This window comes from Montipora foliosa, chromosome 6, assembly GCF_036669935.1.
Source record: "Montipora foliosa isolate CH-2021 chromosome 6, ASM3666993v2, whole genome shotgun sequence".
Lineage (NCBI taxonomy): Eukaryota > Metazoa > Cnidaria > Anthozoa > Scleractinia > Acroporidae > Montipora > Montipora foliosa.
The window spans coordinates 32,203,707-32,211,206 of NC_090874.1; positions in this window are offsets into that span (position 1 = coordinate 32,203,707).

Below are 7,500 nucleotides of genomic sequence, written 5' to 3' on the forward strand. Positions count from 1 at the left end.
AGACGGATAAGGGCTGCAGGTTTCTGAAGGCAGAGTTCTGTGTAGAGTCTGTGTGGCAACGTGTAAATGCAGTGTAGAATGTGTCATTAAGTACTGACACTTTGGAAGTAGCATCAGATGCAAGTTGACCACGATATTTGAGAGATGGTGTATCAGAGGGGTCACCTTTTGCATGAGATTTCTCTTAGACAAAGGATTCGCTGGAGGATTCTTATCACTTGATTCACAGTGGAAGACACCACATCAGCTAGACAGTGGAGAAACCTTATCGAGGTAAGGCTTCAACGACTTTGCTATCTTTGGAGTATCATCTGTGTTAACAGCTGCTATACATGTATCATAATTTGCCACCCAAACATTGTTTTAATACTGGTATAGACATTTGGGATCATCAGATTCCTGGACAGTTGTACCCTTGTCCTTTGAATAAAGCTACTTCAATAAGTCCTTTCCATTTATTAATTCAAATAGCTGGTTCATAGGACTATGAAAATGAAATCACATGAAAATGTCATGAAAAATCCATGGCATTTTCGGATCATTATAAGTAGCTGGGAAAAGAGTGCTATATAAAAACAGCAACGTCAAATACGAAAAACACCCTTATGTAATGCTGTTCATTTATATAGCGTACGTATCGCTGATGATCGCTGGTTTTGAGACTTAAAAATTAGAAGCCAGCTTTTTAAGGAACCCCTTAAAAGGCAGGGTATTTTAGACTCCTTAAAGAGCCACCTTTTTAAGACTCTTTAAAAAAGTCAGTTTTTAGATTTCTTAAAAATAGTTAAGACTGCTAGAAAGCCAGCTTTTTAAGATCCCTTAAAAGGAAGGTGGATTATCAGTAGCTGGGAAAAGCTATATAAGAACAGCAACGACAAATACGAAAAACACCCTTATGTAATGCAGTTCATTTATATAGCGTACGTATCGCTGATGATCGCTGGTTTTGAGACTTAAAAATAATAAGCCAGCTTTTTAAGGAACCCCTTAAAACGCAGGGTATGTAAGACTCTTTAAAGAGCCACCTTTTTAAGACTCTTCAAAAAGTCTAAAAAGCCTGCTCCTTAAAAAGACAGCTTTATATGATTCGTTTAAGACTAGGGTTTAAGACTCATTAAGACTCATTAACAAGCCAGCTTTTTAAGATTCCTTAAACGGCAGGCTATTTAAGACTCATTAAAAAGCCAGCTTTTTAGGATTCCTTAAACGGCAGGCTATTTAAGACTCATTAAAAAGCCAGCTTTTTAAGATTCCTTAAACGGCAGGCTATTTTAAGACTCTTTAAAAAGCCAGAGCCAGCTTGGCTTTTTAAGACTCTTCAAAAAGTCTAAAAAGCCTGCTCCTTAAAAAGCCAGCTTTATATGATTGATTAAAAGTAGGCTATTTAAGACTCATTAAAAAGCCAGCTTTTTAAGATTGCTTAAACGGCAGGCTATTTAACACTCATTAAAAAGCCAGCTTTTTAAGATTCCTTAAACTGCATGCTATTTTAAGACTCCTTAAAAAGCCATCTATTTCAGAGCCAGATTGGCCGCCAGCTTTTGAAGACTCCCTATAAGGCCAGTTTTAAGATGCATTAAAAGGCCGGCTCTCCTTAAAAAGCCACTTTTTAGAATCCTTCAAAACCCGGCTGTTTAAAGAATCCCCATAAGGTCCAGACTGGCCGTATCGGACCTCTTAGGCCCTGTTTACAAGCAGGTAGGGTAACTCTACTGGGATCATTATAAGTAGCTGGGAAAAGAGTGCTATATAAAAACAGTATGCCAGGGTTACCCTAGCAGGAGGGTCAAACATAGCCCGGGTTTACAAGCAAAATTTCACAAGTAGGGATACCCTACCACCCGGGACAACTTTGTGTGCTTGGCAACCGCCAGCATCACAAACACAATGGAAACTGCTAAAAAGTTGTTTCGGGTAGGCGAATTGTCCCTAGAAGAGCGTTTACAAGGCAGCTAGGGTTACCCTAGAGCTAGGGTAACCCTAGCATCCGCTCTAGGGTAACCCTAGCACTCATTGTAAACACGTCGTTGAAGAAAAGAAGAAATGTGCTAGGGTAGAAAGAAGAAATGAGTGCAAGGGTAACCCTACCTGCTCGTAAACAGGGCATTATATAGACCGTTTGAACTTACGTTCCTTAAAAGACCAGCTTTTATTTTGGTCCTCTTAGCTATCCCCGTATCGGGACTCGTTAAAAGGCCCGCTTCAATGTGAAAAATGAAGTGCTGTGTGAAAAGTGCAATGTGAAAGTCTGAAGTGCAACTTTTGAAACTTACTATTTTTTGGGATTCCATAAAGGACGTTTTCGAGAACAAGAACAGGTAAAGTACAGGTATGAGAAAAGAAGTCACACGATTGCAGTTGGTTGCCAGTTCGTTTTATGACATAAAACTTACATATAACAAATAGTATACGTATAGGCACTATACGAGTTTTAAAGTTTTAAACTTTTTGAACTCCTAAAAGAAAATACAAATTTAGCTCCGTACTGCAGATCTCTTTAAATTGCAAACTCCAACAATTCCCAATGGGACAGTATTGATTCAATGTCAAGCTGGCAAGTGCCCTCTCTCATTGTTTTTGAGCTTAACAAATGTTCGCAAACTTCATTTATGTAGAGGAAAAAAAAAAAAACTATTCACGATTGGTTGGTCCATTATTTATTTATGCCAAGTGTCTCATAGTGTTTGGCCAGGATTGCATGTTTTGCCCTCAGAACCAGCATTCCACTACACTGCTTATAGGGTCGTATCGAACATCACCTGCGATAAAGAAAAAAAGTTCAAAAATTTTGGAAAAAAATAGATATATACTTCAATTTACTGTGCTAAGTGTTTGCAGACGTGTTTTCAAAGCAGAATGCTTTCCACAAAACTACATCTTTAGCCACAACACTACAGAAATGTGAAGTTTACAAAAATTTCTGTCATCTTTTTTTCTAATAAACAAGTCTGGCCACCTATTCTATGTACAGGTAACGTTGTTCATAGTGGAAGTGGTACAATGTTCCGCGCTTTATAAGGTATTAAAGAGAAAATCCTTAGTTACGAACAAATGACCATCCCTTTGGATTTGCGAGCATTGTGTACTATCAGTGTAGGCGGTCAGTTTTCATGGCTTAAAAATCCATTACCGTTCCACTGTTATCCTGATCTTCTTCACCTTCGGTATCACGATTTCTGGGCACCTCTCTCTTAAACGTAGCAAAAAAGGAGCACATTCATGTGGGTTAAAAATATATCACATCTCAGTCCCATTTAGTGCGTACATGTTTATTTTTACATGCTATGAGTGCACATGCCATCAAATCAGTTTTACCTCTTGTGTAAACATCTTGATCCTCCTTTGTCGCACCTGGAGAAGGTAGTAACAAAAGACACAGCAACACTACATACCAACGCTTCATTTTAAAACGCAAGGAAGCAAAGACCAATTCTAACAATCATAACATATAACATGCTTCATGTACAATGTACTCTACCACTATGAGAATTTTTCTCTTGTTTTGACCTAGCATGTTCCTTAATTGCTTCGATAGTGTCTCATTCAAGAATTACCTCCTCAGAGTCTACCACCGTTTCTTCCAGAGTCACTTCAGCAGACTCACCACCAGCATCATCATCCTACAGTGACAAACATTGAACAGTTGCTTTTAAGATTTTTGAGGTGGCTTGATGCATCACTGACATTTCAGAGACTTTCGTGGATTAAGACGTGAACCACCCAATCTTCTTCAATCCTTTCCCTCCTAAGGGTGACTTAATAGATTTTACTCTTGCTAACGCCAGACGATTTTACTCGTCAAATGGAGGGTAATGTATCTAAGTTTTATATGATTGGGTATTTTACAACAAACGACCTTTCGATCTTTCTTCCTGTTTATTTTGAAAATTCAAATTATTTTAATTTGACCTTGAAGAGATTATTTGTTCCTTTCTACAAGTTTTACAACCAACACGACAATATTCCTTTTTTTTCCATTAATGACACTCAGATCGAGTTGCTTAAAGTCGATATCAACAAAAGGCATACGTGATTGATAATTACGGGACACAGTTAATCAGTGAAGCAGTGCTCTCCCTTCTACATTATGCGCACGTGACAATTATTTTACTAACAGTCTGTTTGACTTGTTTTCTTCTATCTTCCAGTTCCTAGGTTGAAAGCAAAGCATGTTGTTATTGCAGCTGCACTTTCAGCAGCTGGGGGATTTTTATGATACCGGAATAATAGTAAAGAAGTCAATCCTCATTCAAACCACCTTTAGAATTTTGTACTGTACATCTATGTCATATCACACTGACTAACCGCCAACTGCAGCTCTTGTTCTTGGGTCCTTTTCAGTTCCCTATTGGTCCTGAGAATATCTCTGTGATACAATAACACATTAAAATGCTTCAATTGAAATTGGACATCAAATCATTCGTGCACTGCAGCTCTGTCTGAAGTGAGCGCATGTCACCATCTAATAAAAAAGTAATGGACCAACCAAAAATCATGACTACATGTATCTGCTGAATGATAAATTCCAGATCTGAAATTTGAAAAGGTAATTCAATTTTCTTACCTCTGTGCACGGAGGGCCTCAACAGCTTCGATTGCATCAATCACTGCCCTCCTCAGGTCTGGGATGCCAGGCTGCTCTAGCTCATGTCCTATAATAGTAGGTAAGGTTACAAGTTCCATGATTTAAACCTCATGTTAAATAGGTTAGAAAATCAAGCAAGGATTCATTTAGACCATACAGTCCTTAAATTTGTCAATTTTCAAATTAAATAACTTTTGTTCCAACTATAATGCTAATACCCCACTAGGTGAGAGAACTTGTGCGATCTTTTGTAATTTCACATGTTGAAACTATCAAAGTCACATCATTCACAGACAGCAAATAAAACTCTGACTTTCCTAAATGTATGTCTACTAAAAGAAAATAAAAGAAATGCATCTAACTTTCGGTGGCTGGCGTAACAGGTAAAGGACCAAATAGATACATGTACCCTTTGCCAGTAACAGGTGAAGAAACCATTACTATCCAAGGGTTGTTTTGTTTGCATGTTTACTTGCTTTACTGTCCTGTTTTTGTTGTTTTCTACAGTTTAATTCATTTCATAGCAGTGTACAGGTCATATACCTGCTAAAAAGGCTCCGTCTACCATCTTTATTGAGGACATCGTTGGTTGCAGAAGCCTCACCTCAATGTCATCCACCTTCGATGTATTCTTGTTACCACACACTAGAGAGAGACAAAAAATTAATTTAAATTAAAGCCTGTATTAAATGCATTCAGATACCACTCATCTGCATCTGAAAAGGAAATGTCACTATACACCTACATTTAACTCATGTCATTCCGACTTAAGAATTCTAAGTTGTTATACTCACGTTCTCCGTCAAACTGTGACCCGACGAGGGCCACATGAATGTGGCACTTATTCATTATGTCAGCACAGTCTGACTCCATGATATTTTTGCAAAATGATTGTAAAATATGAATAACGCTTACATTGCCTAAAATTAGTTCAAATGGAAGATACCAACTGTCTATAACTTGCAAATTGCCATTCATATCAACATCCACTTAACAAAATTTGAAACCATGAAACCATTACAAGCCATTGTATGCCACATGTTTGGGTCGGGGCGTACCTTAAAATATTGATCGCAATTATCCGTCAGGGTTACAATTTTCAAAATATGTGAAGAAAAAGTTCAAATGTTGTAAAACTCAATTTTTTTTTTATTAATGGGTACATGTACTAAACATATTAAATTAGAGGTTTTCAAATTATGACACAAGTTCAGTTGATCTTAAACATCTGGACATCATTATCCAGGCCTGTCACTAATTTTTAAAGTAGGCCGGGATTTACACAAAATAGCCGGGGATTCGAGTTGCTGTAGTGAGGTCAACAGGCTGGTATTATATCAAAGTAGCTGGGGATATACCTGAAAATATGTGCAGAAAACCCTCAGTCCCCAGCCGTTTATGACAGGCTGCTTTGATTATTGGTAGAATGCATTGTAATGACCAAATATGTTTGCAATGTAATTATTCTTTAAATAGTCATAACTTTGTACAGAGTATAACATATTTTGGACCTACCAGTTTCGGTTGCAACCAGATGATCCTTCATTTCTTCCATTGTGCCCACTGAAAAGAGAAAAGAGAAAATAAATTCAAAATATAACTCAGAGTTCTAAAGGGGTCATGAGAATCTAGATTCAAAGGTTGCAGTAAATTAAAAACCCAACAATACATGTATGTTAGAGTGATCGAAAGAATACTAATAATTAATTGCAGATCTATGTGCATTAAATAGAACAAGTAACAAGAAACTTTCAAGGGTATGAGGAATCAGAGGCAATACATTCACATCTCACACCCAGACATGAAGGAGGCCAGTTCCACGCCCCGGCAAAGACATTGATCAGCCAAAATAACTATTATTTTATAACTTTTTTAACAAACTAGTCCATGGGGTAGTGGAGTCAAAAATATGGTGGCCAAATGGTGACATTTGGTAGCCAAGCATTGATTGCCTTTCAAGGCTAATATTGTGATTACCAAGCTTAAATCTGAGAATTATTTTCAATTCTTTTTTGGAGAAACTTAACTCGAAACTGTTTGAATTTCTCTTCGTCCCTACTATACTAGCTCAAACCAAGGTTTTACTAGTCCTGGGCTAGTGGGTTACCACTAAGGTCGAGCACTGAAACCACTCTAAGGTTCACCATTGTTTACTGTAGGTATACTGCAAAAACTAAATAAAATAATAAATGATAGTAAAATGAGAGTGTACATGTGATAATAAATATTATTGTAACCTTCAGATGCACTTTGGCACATCCCTGGTTTTACCACTGAGCCAGATTTTGCAGCTGAGCCTGTCAATGAAAAACACAACATAACACAAAAAGCATTAACTAACAATTATTTAGAAAAGCTGTTTTGGTTCAAAGCTTGTAATTAATGGCATCTCTCTATCACCACTCTAGGAGCAAAATCAGTGTTCTGGTCAACAAGTGAGGGCAGTCAGTCAATAACTAGATATCTTTCAAGAAAATTAAATAAATTCACTAAATAAATCAACAACACAACAAAAATTGAAAATTAAATCACGGAATAGCTCTTTATGTATTACCATATAGTGTTAAAACAAATGCTTCTGCAGCATTCTTCTGACATCCTGAAAGCAATAAAACACAGGGAAACCACTGTATCAAAATTGATGCTCAAAACTATAATCTCAAGAGAATGCACTTCAACGCATGAACAATGTACATGTCGAAGACTAATATTTGTGAAAACCACATATCAGTTTGCAGTTTTCCATTAAAAAAAAAATGGAGCCTTACACCACAAATCACGTGCATTATTTACAGGCCACTTGGTCTGGATTCATACTTCAACACCTTACGTAGCAAATTCTTTCCATGGCACGCTGCCATCCTGTACTGAAGTACAATGTAGGGACTTATAGATAGTAACGAAAGTGGAAATGA